General features: G+C 32.5%; 1 long non-coding RNA gene across 1 annotated transcript in view; it reads right to left on the minus strand.

Annotated features, from left to right (window-relative positions):
- Positions 1-8728, minus strand: part of LOC140433252 (uncharacterized) — a 53361-nt gene extending 44633 nt beyond the window's left edge. Inside the window, exon 1 of the long non-coding RNA XR_011949901.1 lies at positions 8654-8728. This is a non-coding gene — a long non-coding RNA (uncharacterized lncRNA). The remainder of the gene's footprint in view (positions 1-8653) is intronic.
- Between the last annotated feature and the right edge of the window lie 4270 nt (positions 8729-12998).

A 12998-nucleotide genomic window follows, 5' to 3' on the forward strand; every position in this document is an offset into this window, starting at 1 on the left:
CGTATATTTTTATGTATTTGTCGGGAAGAACACAGAATATAAGACACAGTAAATAATTGCAAGAAAAATTTTGGAGCATATTGAAATATACCATCCATGTAATATGCCTCTGCTTTCGCTGAGTAACGTAAATTCTCAAGAATGCCAAAAATAATATATTGTTGTGAATCGTTATACAACACAAAGCATTTATCGCGGTCCGTATTTAGATTCATCTGTCGGATCGCTTGATGCGCTTCCCTATTGTCTTCAGTACAGGTGGCATAATAGGCAAACGATCATTGCTCATATTCCTCCGAATACAAGTCTGTTGTCTGTTGTTGTCAGGTATTTGTTGAAAGAAGAAGTTGCACTTTATTGGTGAATGATTTTTGATGGCCTCTCCGATAAGTTCTCTTGAGCTTTCATCTTTCATCTTGCAGGAGTTGCTGATGACGTGAATTGTTAGTTTTCGAAGGTTGCTTAAGTGATTGTGTCCTAAGTTGCAGTGCAGTATATTTTCCGCAACTAAAATAATTATAGAAATGTAAATACATACTGGTCATTTTCAAACAACCCAGACTTTTTTCCATAAAATAAAGTCTTCTTTAATTATAAAATTTTAATAAGTTCTTTGCATATTTTTACGTTTTATGTGAAAAATTACTTTATTGAATTATAAAAAACGATCCATTTGTGGTTAAGTCAAAAAAATATTTGGATCTTCAGCTGGTATTGCAAAAATTATTATAAGAGTACGATTGCAATTCTACGGAGAAATGTCGAGTATTTCTTAACGAACTTTAATTGTGTCGAGTAAGAAAAATAGTGAAGTTCTCTAGAATTAAGTGCTCTATCACCAAAAATTATTTTCGGGTATACAAGATGTTGTATGTGGCATTATTTAGGTTATTTCTAATAGACCACAATCTTTAATATTACACAGATTCGCACTTATTATTATTACCGTACTTTTCTCAAATGGATAATGCATAAGTAACATGCATATTTTATATACATACTTTGGTTTGTATCTAACAGTTTTGTAAATATTAATTTTCTTATTCTTATTGCAATTAAAATCCAGAAAATTTAACCAACAATCAAACTTAACTAACAAAATGGTGTCTGATGTAACTAAAATTGTCATAATAAAAAAAACTAAAATCTTTTGTGTCATATCCATAGGTGAAAAGTCAACGTAACATCTGGCATACTTTTTGAGATATTCGATGTTTTAGAATGATCTACCTAAAATCTAAAACTGTAACAATGTCACTTTAACAATTTAATCAGAAATCTCAAAATGTAATATTAGAAAGGTAAATCTATGTACTTAAATACAACAATAATGTAATATTATGCCTTATCTACAAAAAACATCTTCTACTGTTGACCTAAAGAACTTAATTAAGCTGATTTTTTTCTGTTTGATCGGAATGATCCGTCACCAATGCAAAACAATTTAAAAAACAATATAAAATCTACTCACCAGTTGACATTTAGCCTTAGACCCTTTCGTCAAGCAAGTCCACAAAAGGCAATTTGATTTTAGAGTCTGTAGCTACTGAAATTTTAAATTATTGATAACTACTATCCATGTTAAAGGAACAAAGGCAATAGAATTTTCTGAAACTCCCATACATCTATTTTAGATTTATTCTGTCAAATTACCAAATCTTAGCAGTTTGCAAGGGTTTATGGTCTATGCATGCAGGTAGGCCAGTGATGAGTTTACCAATCTCCTGGGCTCTATTTTAAAATCCCTGGTTTTATAGAGGTGATGAGTTTGTACTATGTACGAGGGTATTTATTCTAATTGGTGATTAGTTTACGTGTACCCGTAGATCTTCGGGCATACACTTCTTCTTCTCATTGCGCCGTCTCCTTTCGAAGGTTGGCGATTCAAATGGCAATTGTAGTTTTGGAAACTGCTGCGCGAAAGATCTCTGCGGATGAGCGGTCGAACCATCTCCTCAGGTCTTTCAGCCACGAGTTCTGGCGTCTTCCTACTGATCTTTTGCCTTGTACTTTTCCTTCCAGTATAACTTGAAGTAATTCATATCTTTCGCCTCTCAACACATGACCCAAGTATTGCATTTTCCTCTCTTTGATTATTCTTAATAATTCTTTTTGTTTACACATGCGACGAAGTACCTCAACACTAGGAACTCTTTGTACCCATTTAATCCTCAACATTCGTCTGTATCTATACATCTCAAAGGCATCTATTCTTTTTTCTATTTCAGAGTCCATTGTCCAACTTTCACAGCCATACAATAAGACAGAAAAAACGTAACATCTGATCATTCGGATTCTAAGCTGTAGGCTAAGGTCTGATCTTGTAAAAAATGTTTTCATGAAAATGTGCATACACTAACTAGTGGCAATCTTTTGATTTTGAACACGAGACCTATCTAGCAAAAGAGGGAGCAAATAAAACTACATGCTAATCTCTCGCACCTTGCTTTGATTGATCGATCTCAAACGTCTCTACTTTCCTGTGCAAAAGTCGAATAGCTGGGTACAAGTTGCGAGAGAGATAGCATGTAATTTTAATTCCTCTCTGTCGGTACACGTCTCGCGCTCAGATCATTGATTCAAAGCCTGCCTCTGGTTAGTATATGCTTGAAGTTGTAGATACACTCATAAAGCGAACCCCTATAATAGAGAATATTTCTAATAGAAATGCTCTTATTATACATTGATAGCCAACAGCACTTTTTAATCGAATTTAATACAATTTAAAAGAACGTTTAGGCAAAGACTGTAATATCCAATATGTTATAGATTATTATTTAAAATCTATAAACATGTATAAAATTTAATAACAAAATCACTTTATAGCCATAATACTAAAAGCCTGGGGCAGACGGTGCTATTTCCTTAATAAAAAAACTCGGCAACCATTTTAAACATTAGATTAGCATTAATAAGAAGCAATCTCAGTATAAGCGACGGTACATAAATAAAAAGAACGTTTAAGTCAAATTCTATCTCACCTCATAGGTGGCGAAAATATTATATTATATTAATTACTAGAGAAATTTTGGTGTCGAATTAATAAACAAGATGTGGATAATCTGATTGTACAATCAATAATCACATAATTTTTTGTATTTAAAACACTATTTTAATCATTTATTTATGTTTAGTTTAATAATTCCAAAAGTAACATAGACCGGTTGAATCTTGAGGTTCTACATTAGGAGATTTTAAACTTTTTAATTCCTTTCCCAATTATTTTTCATCAACAGTAAGTTTGTTTACGTATTAACACAAAAAAATTAGAAATCAATTATCAAGATAGAAATATATATATGCAGATAACTTGACCATAGTGCGTACTTTCCAAAAATTGCAAAAATAAGTTATTTTTGTCACATAAAATTTTACCGTTTTCTATTAAAATAATGTCAATTCTCAGTATTGTTATTAGGCGAGCGGCGCACCCCCAAAAAGATGCATAAAAAACCAAATAAGCCCTTAATAAAAAACTAGTGATCCAAACCAAGTGTACTTAATCGATTTTTTATATCATATGAAACAAAAAAGCTAAATATTTTTTTGTACTAATAGCAGATAATTTAGTATTAAAATTTATTGCAAAATAATAAAAGGTAAAAATAGGTATCGCAAACACTTTTTCTAAGTTTTAAAACACTTTTTGCCTCTTGACATTTAAAAAAAAGCCTCTTCGAGTAAATCAGGTCAAAAATAAGCAATTTCAAACAATTATATCTTAGCTTCTACTAAGCAATCGTAAAGCAAAATTTTTGTTAAGACATATACTTGAACCTTATTTTTTTGTATTTACCCAACTTTTCATTTAGTCCGTGAATTTTTACATCGAAAAAACACCGCATTTGCTGTTTCTCGCATGTAGGATTACTAAACGAACACTGTAAGCACGAGTAAAATCATCGAGTCTCATTGCTTATTATTATTAATATATAATTATGTTTCCATGGGCGTATCATTGGTATTGTTGTCGAAAGAGGCAAAGTGGAGATACATATGATACACCTTTAAGATAGTTATTATTTAAATCAGATTTATACAGGGTGTTTGGTAGGTCGATGGAAATTTTTTAAGGGATAATAGGGGACGCCATTTGCAAAATTGTTTGCTAATAATGTATCGCTCAAACTGTTAAGGTTTCCGAAATAAAGTTAAATTTGTCAATATTCGAAAATAAGGCTGTTCGTCTATTTTATTTTTAAAAATAATTATCTAAGCGAGATACTTCCCTGACATACAAAATGTTGAATCTTAATGCATTGTTAAAATAACCTTCATTAATGAAAGGTAAGAAAGGTAAAACACAACAACGATATATCATGTTTTTTGCAACATTTATTATGCCTTATTAAGTATGTACATAAACTTCAAAAAACAGTCATTGTTGTTCAGAATGAGAACCGCCATTCCTAATGCACGCTCTTGCCCTGCATCTTATTCCTGATGTGATTACTTTTAACCTCAGTTCTGCCCTTATAATGTCAGCTGCTTCGATAATCCTTTCCATTAAATGAGCTCTAGTTCGGATTGGAACTTGATAAACAAGTTCTTTGAATCTGTCACAGATGTGGTAGTCACACGGTGTTAAATCGGGCGATCTAGCAGGCCACAAAATCGGTCCAGTTCGTCCGATCCACATATTGGGATAGTGATTGTTGAACCAAGCCTTAACAGCACGTGCACAATGTGCAGGGCATCCATCAGATTGGTACACAATTCTTCGTCTGAGGACGAGGGGTAAATCTTCTAAGAGTGGTGGTAATTCATTCTCTAGAAAGTCTAAGTACACTTGGCTATTTAACCTGCCTGGCAAGAATGGTGTACCAACATTATGGATTAACAGTTTGAGCGAAACATTATTAGCAAAAAATGTTGCAAATGGCGTCCCCTATTATCCTTGTGCTAATAAATCAGAGGATTAACAGAGAACAACAGGATTTTCGTAGTGGAAGATCGTGTACAGATGCAATATTCGTTAAGAAGCAAGTTACTGAGAAATCACTAGAGTATAATAGACCAAAACAACAAAATGGAAGTCAGAATAGATGGACAACTTACAGAACCTATAGAAATAGGCAGCGGAATAAGACAAGGGGATTCATTGAGCCCTATGCTCTTCAATTTGATCATGGATGAAATCATCAAAACCGTTAATAAAGAAAGGGGATACAGAATCGAAAACAAAGAAATCAAAATGCTCTGTTACGCAGACGACGCAATATTGATAGCCCAAGACGAGGATAGTCTACAAAGACTGGTCCACAGATTTAACATAAGAGCAAAAGAATTTAATATGACAATCTCATCTCAGAAAACTAAAATAATAGGAGTCAGCAAAGAACCAACCAAATGTTAAATAGAAATTGATGACATCAGTATTGAACAAATAATGGAAATAAAATACCTGGGAATTACACTGTCTAGCTATGGAGACCTGGACAAAGAAGTGAGAGATCAAGTACAAAAAGCAAATAGACTGGCACATTGACACTGAGATAAAGTCAAGAATTTATAAAGACACTGTAAGACCAATAATGACATAAGAAACAAGACCCGACACAGCCACAACGCAAAGACTACTGGAAACTAAGGAGATGAGAGTACTGAGAAGAATTACAGGCAATACGCTGAGATATTGAAAGAGAAGTGAAGACATTAGAAGAAAATGTAACGTACAATGTATAAGTGAATGGACACAAAATAGAAAAAAAGAATAGAATAACCACATAAGCAGAAGGGAGGAGATCCGTGTAGTCCAAATAGCAAGAGATAACCTTCCATAGAGGTATTATACTTATAAAGAGGAAGAATAAGAAGAAAAAGAAGATTGGCATATATTTTATTTACGTTCTTTGTCTTTTTTGTCATTAATTGCGTTAGTGTTTATTTTTATTTTTATTGATTCGTATATCTCCCTATTTAATATAACCACGAGAAAATTTAACATGATAATTTACCCAAAAAGAGACAAAATGCATGGTTACACCTGCAAATCTACGAAAATGTAAATTAGAACTGGAAGGTCAGATAAAAAAACAAGTGATGGATGTTAAATATCTAGGCATCACATTATCTAGCTACGGAAAGCTCGAAACTGAAGTGGAAGATCAAGTGAATATAGCAAACAGAGCCGCAGGCTACCTGAATGGCCTGAAAAATAACGGCAAAGAAATGGAAGGCAGAATTTCCAAAACGGTTATCGAAATAATAATGACATTTGCACCAGAAACATGACCGGCCACAGAGAGAACAAAAAGAATGTTAGAATCAGCAGAGATGCAACTCCTTAGAAAAATAGTAAGGCATTATGGGACAGAGCTAGAAGTACAGATATATGACGCAATAGCAAGTAAAGAACATCAAGAACTGAATAAGAAATAGAAAAGTAGAATGGAACGATCATATAAGGCGAATGACAACAAATAGAGAAGTAAGGATGGCTAGAGATGGTTCGCCAATAAGAAGACGATCAGTAGGAAGACCACAAAAACGATGGAACGACATCTTACTGGAGGCACATTGAAAAACAGATAAGAGTCTTATCTACATAAAAAGAAGGAGGACTTACATTATATCTATACATATATATATATATATATATATATATATATATATATATATATATATATAATATATTCAAATTATTTTCGACCGTACTGTGTTAAATATTGATTTATAGTATCCGCAATCGGTCTGTAGGAAATAAAACTAAAAAATATTTGTTTTATGCCTCAATATTTCGTCACGATTTTGTGACTTTTTCAGGAGAAAACTTTAAATTTATTAGAATAAGTATTATATGTAAACAAATATTTCAATACTATTAAAATTAAAGGGGTAAAAATTTAAATTTTGTTAACATATCTAAATGACCTGTGTTTGATTTTAATTTATTTAGGAGTTATGATAATCCCAATACAATATATTTTATAGAGTGAATTCTTATATTGGACAATTTTTAGTGAATAGTTAAAGAAAACAATTATTATGACAGTATTATCGATATTAAAAGGTGTAAAGCTACAATTAATAGTAGAAGAATGATAAAGAAGAAAGTTAAATTCATCTATAAAATGTAATTGATGGATGGATGATGAAGGTCCTATGTGGCAAAGATTTAACATTAGCTCTTAAAGTACGCCTAACAAAATGTTACGTATACAGTGTACTATACTATGGAGTGGAATAATGGACGAAGAATAGGTAAAGAGAAGGAAGTTGAACTTACAATTAAAGAAAGAAAGCTACAGTATCTCGGACATGTAATGCGGGGCGAGAAGTATGGCATCCTGCGACTCATAATTCAAGGAAAGATAAATGGCAGAAGAAGCATCGGAAGAAGATGAATTTCATGGCTCAAAAACCTGAGAGAATGGTTTGGATTCAGCTCAAAACAACTTTTTAGAGCTACTGCCTTAAAAATTAAAATAGCTATGATGATTGCCAACCTCCGTAGCGGAGATGGTACCTGAAGAAGAAGAAGTAGATTTCCTAGAAGATTATTCAGGAGTTAATAGATTGATAGATTCAGGAGTTTTGTTAGTGTGTAACATTTCAAGGAACAGTCGATTTTTATAATTACCAACTTGCTTCAAGATTTTTACATTAATAAAGTCAAAGTTAATGTCCTATATTCAAGTGGTGGTCCACTAAGGCACAATAGTTTTTTCTGCAAAAGTATAGAGAAAGTGCCGATGAAGTTAGCTACAAATGATCTGTCAGATTTGTTTTTGCGGTGGTGCCATGTTCTTATTACGTATATGTTTTATGCCTCAAATATGGTCTGAAACAGTACATTTTTATTGTATTATTTTATGAAATCGGGTATTTTTTAAAATTTTTTAAATTTATATAAAACACGAACGAATGAATATTTGTTTCTTTTGATATTAGTTGCAGTTAGTTATTAGAAAAAAAAAATTATAATTGGCCTTTGGTAGATTAGCAAATAAACTTGGCAATATTGTCAAAACTTTGAAAACACTAGTTGCCAGATTGCAACAGATGTTCAGCAGATTTCAATTTTATGCCTATTTTCTTATAATTTTGGGATGAAATGGTACCTGAATACCTTAAAAACTTAAGAATTTAAAAGCTTAAAAAGTTAAAGTTAATTTAAATTATAATAAATTAAATTTAAATTAAATAAACTTCTTTTAAAAACTTAAAAGGAATGTTTAGCAACTTTAAATAATATTATATCGCTTGCTCTTTCGTGATTTATTTGTGATATGGCAACACTGCCAAATACAAATCTGTCCCTCATTTGTAGCTAACTTCATCGGCACTTTCTCTATACTTTTGCCTTTTTAATTAATGTTTTGGGTAGCCATTGTTTAAAAACATTTCAAAAAGTTTCTTCGGACAGGAAAAAAGATCGGAGGAAACTCCGATCACAGATTGTCGTTACTCGATTTTTCATATAAAAATATCTATGAAATATACATAAATATCCTTATAAATAACTTTCCAAAAATAACTATTTTTGTTTTTGTATTAGTTTATTATAGGTAAATATATAGGATAACATTATGTATACTGAAAAATCAGTTTCAATTAAAAAAGAAGGTTCCCGTCAATAGAGGCAAGTATTTATATAATATTTTACCTAAATAGTATAGTTTATAAACAAGAAAGGTATATTACCACTTACCATATAGACCAACGTTAAAATTAACGAAATAACCAGAATTCATAACTTTATACAAAACTGTTATAACATTTTTCTAACTGCACTCGTCAAAATTTAGCACGAAACTAAAGCGTTTTTCGAAAAAAAGGCAATTTCAAAGTCGATTGACAGTTCGTCCTTCATCAAACACCTTGTGATCCTCAGTAAATCAAGCATTTTATGATCCTAGAAGTATCGAAATGAAGGGTTAGGTCACTATTCAGTCATAAAAACCTTTTTTTACAATAAAGTCTCTATTGGGTAACCTTCCAAAAAGATTCGTCCATTGTCAGCACATTTTTTATTTCATAGAAGGGTAAAAAGTGGCCTTTTTGGTGCGAATTTTTTGTTTTCTATTTTGTTAAAGGTAATTTACTCATAATCTGCACATAGCTTTTCTTATTCTTAATTTATTATCTTTATGTCTTGTAACTAATTTTCAAGTTATTTTATATATTTAGGTACTTATTTCCTGTTCCGAGGCATAATCATGTTTCTATGAGCTGTATGGTTGTGAAGTCCATCAGTAAGGTGCTAACCTGGCTGTAGACCCTTTCCTACTTTATCGGGGCTTGGGACCGGCAACAGTTTTGTCAAGCTACTCGATCCACCCAACAAAACTGCATTCGGAGTTCCACTTCCAATAGAGAAGTTCCCCTAAATATTATAAAATATATCGAAAACATCTACCAAAACAATAAAATGGAAGTCAGAATAGATGGACAACTTACAGAACCTATAGAAATAGACAGAGGAATGAGACAAGGGGAATCATTGAGCTCCATGCTCATCAATTTAATCGTGGATGAAATTATCAAAAGCTTTAACAAAGAAAGAGGATAGAGAATGGAAAACAAAGAAATGAAAATACTCTGTTACACAGACGACGCAATATTGATAGCCTAAGATGAAGATAGTCTGCAAAGACTGGTCCACAAATTTAACATAAGAGCAAAAGAATTTGATATGACAATCTCATCTCAGAAAACTAAAATAATAGTAGTCAGCAAAGAACCAAACAGATGTAAAATAGAAATTGATGGCATCAGTATTGAACAAGTAGTGGAAATAAAATACCTGGGAATTGCACTGTCCAACTATGGAGACCTGGACAAAGAAGTGAAAGATCAAGTACAAAAAGCAAATAGACTGGCAGAATGCCTTAATAATACTATATGGCAAAACAAACACATTAACACTGAGATGAACTCAAGAATTTATAATATAAATTTATAAAATTTATATTATATGTGTTGGAACATGAAAAGTAGTCGTAATAAAATTTGAAGGAATATAGCCAGTATGATTAGAGATCATCATCAATAGCTATTCCATCAATCGTCGAATGTAAGCCTCCCTTAGGTCTCCATTAACTTCTGTTTGCTGTTTTTTGCATTCATTCATGACCAGCTATTCGCATGATGTCATAAGTCCATCCGGTTTAAAGTCTGCCTCTACTTCTCTTGTCTATTGTTGGTCGCCAGTCAATAATTCGCTTCATCCAACAGTTGACTTCTATTCTTCTTAAGTGTCCTGCCCAACTGCATTCTAAGATGGCAATCTTTTGGATTACATCTGTAATTTTTGTTCGCCGTCTTTCTTCATTGGACTTGCGATCAGTGAGCTTAATGTTGAGCATTCTCCGTTTAATAGCTCTCTGAGTCACTTCATCAATAGCAGTATCAGTAGAGATAACACTATTGAAATACTTGGAAAAACGTCAGGAAAGAAGTTTGAAAATAAAAAGACCTGGTGGTGATCAAACGAAGTTCAAGGAAAATAGAAGAGAAGAGAAAATTATATAAACAGTGGCAAGAAAACAGATCGGACATAGATCTTTAAAACTATACTGTCGCCACAAAGGAAGCGAAAGTGGCAGTAGCAAAAGCTAAAGTAGAAGCATATAGAAGTCTGTACGATCAACTTGGTACCATTTTAATCAGATCTGAGATGAAAATATTAAAATACTAATTCACGAAAAGGATGTCAAAAATAGTTGGAAAAAGTACTTTAACAATTTATTAAATGAAGAATTTAAGGGACAACCTGTTGAGTTAACGAAGATAGGAACAGCAATGGTGACCATAATAAAAAACGAGGAATGCACTACAAAAATAAATAAAGAAAAAGCAGTTGGATCAGATAATAATCCTGGTTAAGTGTGGAGAACATTAAGTATTTCAATTTTTTTTTATTTTTAGACCTATTTTGATGATTTTTTTAGCACACTGTGTATAAATTTATAAGTTTAAATTTGGTATAGTCAGTTTTTTGATAAAATTTTCTATTTGACTTATTGTATGGGTTTAATTAAAACGTGGTTTTATTATCCTAACTTTAAAACATCCTGTGGATTAATTCCGTTTGCGAATTTAAAGCCTTATTTTTCGATTGAAACCATGTCTCCTAAGCATTGTGTTTTTTGTTTCATGTCAAAATATGCCTTGGTTCATTTTTTAGAGCCAAATAAATTTGCCACCCATAATTTAGGACTTTTTTAATTATGATTATTTTGGAGTTATTTTGTAATACGACGAGGTGGCTTTGGTGACTGATATCTTCATATCGTATTAAGACTTACATTTTGTTTACCTATGATTGATCATGGTTCTTAGTGTCGAAGATTGTGTGAAAGCCGTTACTTTGGTTGAAGATGGGCAAACTTATGAATATGGATCTAGAGTACTACACACTCATCGCTCTACCATCCAACGGGTAGTGGAACGTTTTATACGAACTGGAACAAACAAGCGTAAACCGGGAAGTAGCAGGAAGCGCAAAACTACCGCTTTAGATGATCTTTTTATACGAGTCAACGCTTTGCGGGATCGTCATTTAGTAGCGGTGCAAACAAGAAATCAGCTTCAAGAGGTTCGAGGCAATAATGTAAGTTTTTTTACAGTTCGTCGAAGATTACATGAATTTGGTTTGCAAAGTTGCAGACCAGGAACTGGGCCCCAATTACTTCCACGGCACAGACTGGCTAGACTACAATTTTCCAGGGAATATTTACATTGGAATTTAGGACAATGGAGTAATGTTCTTTTTACGGATGAGTCAAGATCATCATCATCTTCATCACTGACGCCATCAGATGGGAGAGAACGAGTATGGTGTCGAACTGGAGAAATATTGGCGGAGTGCGCTTTCAGTTCATGGAGGGGGTTCGGTGATGGTATGGTAGAAATATCCCGAGAAGCGCACACTAAATTGGTATTGATTGAGGGTTCGTTGACTGCACACCGGTATATTGGAGAAATTTTAGCGAATCACGTAGTACCCTTTTCTCAATATATCGGCGATTATTTTCTATTAATGCAAGATAATGCGCGACCCCACTCTGCAATGTATGTCACGTAATATTTAGAGGAAGTTGGTATTAATAAAATGAACTGGCCAGCATGTTCGCCAGATCTGAACCCAATAGAGCACGTTTGGGACATGCTTGGTAGAAATATTAGAGGTCGCGAAGTCGCACCAGCCTCAACTAACAAACTTCGCTTGGCTCTAGAAGAGGAATATATATAGAGACTTGGAGAGGCAATACAAAGTATTTAGTTATTTTTTAGTAGTTTTTTTTTTGTTATTTGCGTACTTAGGTGAAGTTACATTTAAGTTGTTTTTATGTTTTGTTATTGTTATCATTGTTAAAACCAAGATCATGTAGTTACTTTTAATCATAATTTAAATACAGTGCTTCTGGGATGTCAATATGGCATTCCTTAGATATCAATCCCCATAGTCGTATTACAAATTAATACAAAAGATAATGGTAATAATAGGAGTCGTAAATTGTGGATGGCAAAGTCATTTCGCTCCTAAAAATGAATCAATCCACATTTTCACATGAAACAAAAAACATAATACTTAGAAGACATGTTTACAACCGAAAAATAAGGTTTTACGAAAATCCGCTAACGGAATTATCCACAGGATGTTTCAAAGTTAGGATAAAAAAACTACCTTTCGATTAACCCCGTATAATAAATCAAATACAAAATTTATTAAAATTTCACTATACTAAATTAAAATTTATAAATTTTTACAGTGCGCTATAACAAAAATCAAAATAGGGCTAAAAATTTAAAAAAATGTAATACTTTGAATTTGACCAAAATTTTCTCCATTGCATTCTTTTGCATCTGAATGTATATCATAGAAATTGTATCTTAGATTTGTATTAGTGTCATTTGCAATTCTTAAATGATTTATTCTATATTATATAGCAACATTTAACAAGCGTTTTAATTCACTAAAAGGAAAATAACTCTTTCAAACAAATAACAAACAAACGACTATGTGTTCATAATCAATTTGTAGTATACTT

This window comes from Diabrotica undecimpunctata, chromosome 2 (genome assembly GCF_040954645.1).
Source record: "Diabrotica undecimpunctata isolate CICGRU chromosome 2, icDiaUnde3, whole genome shotgun sequence".
Lineage (NCBI taxonomy): Eukaryota > Metazoa > Arthropoda > Insecta > Coleoptera > Chrysomelidae > Diabrotica > Diabrotica undecimpunctata.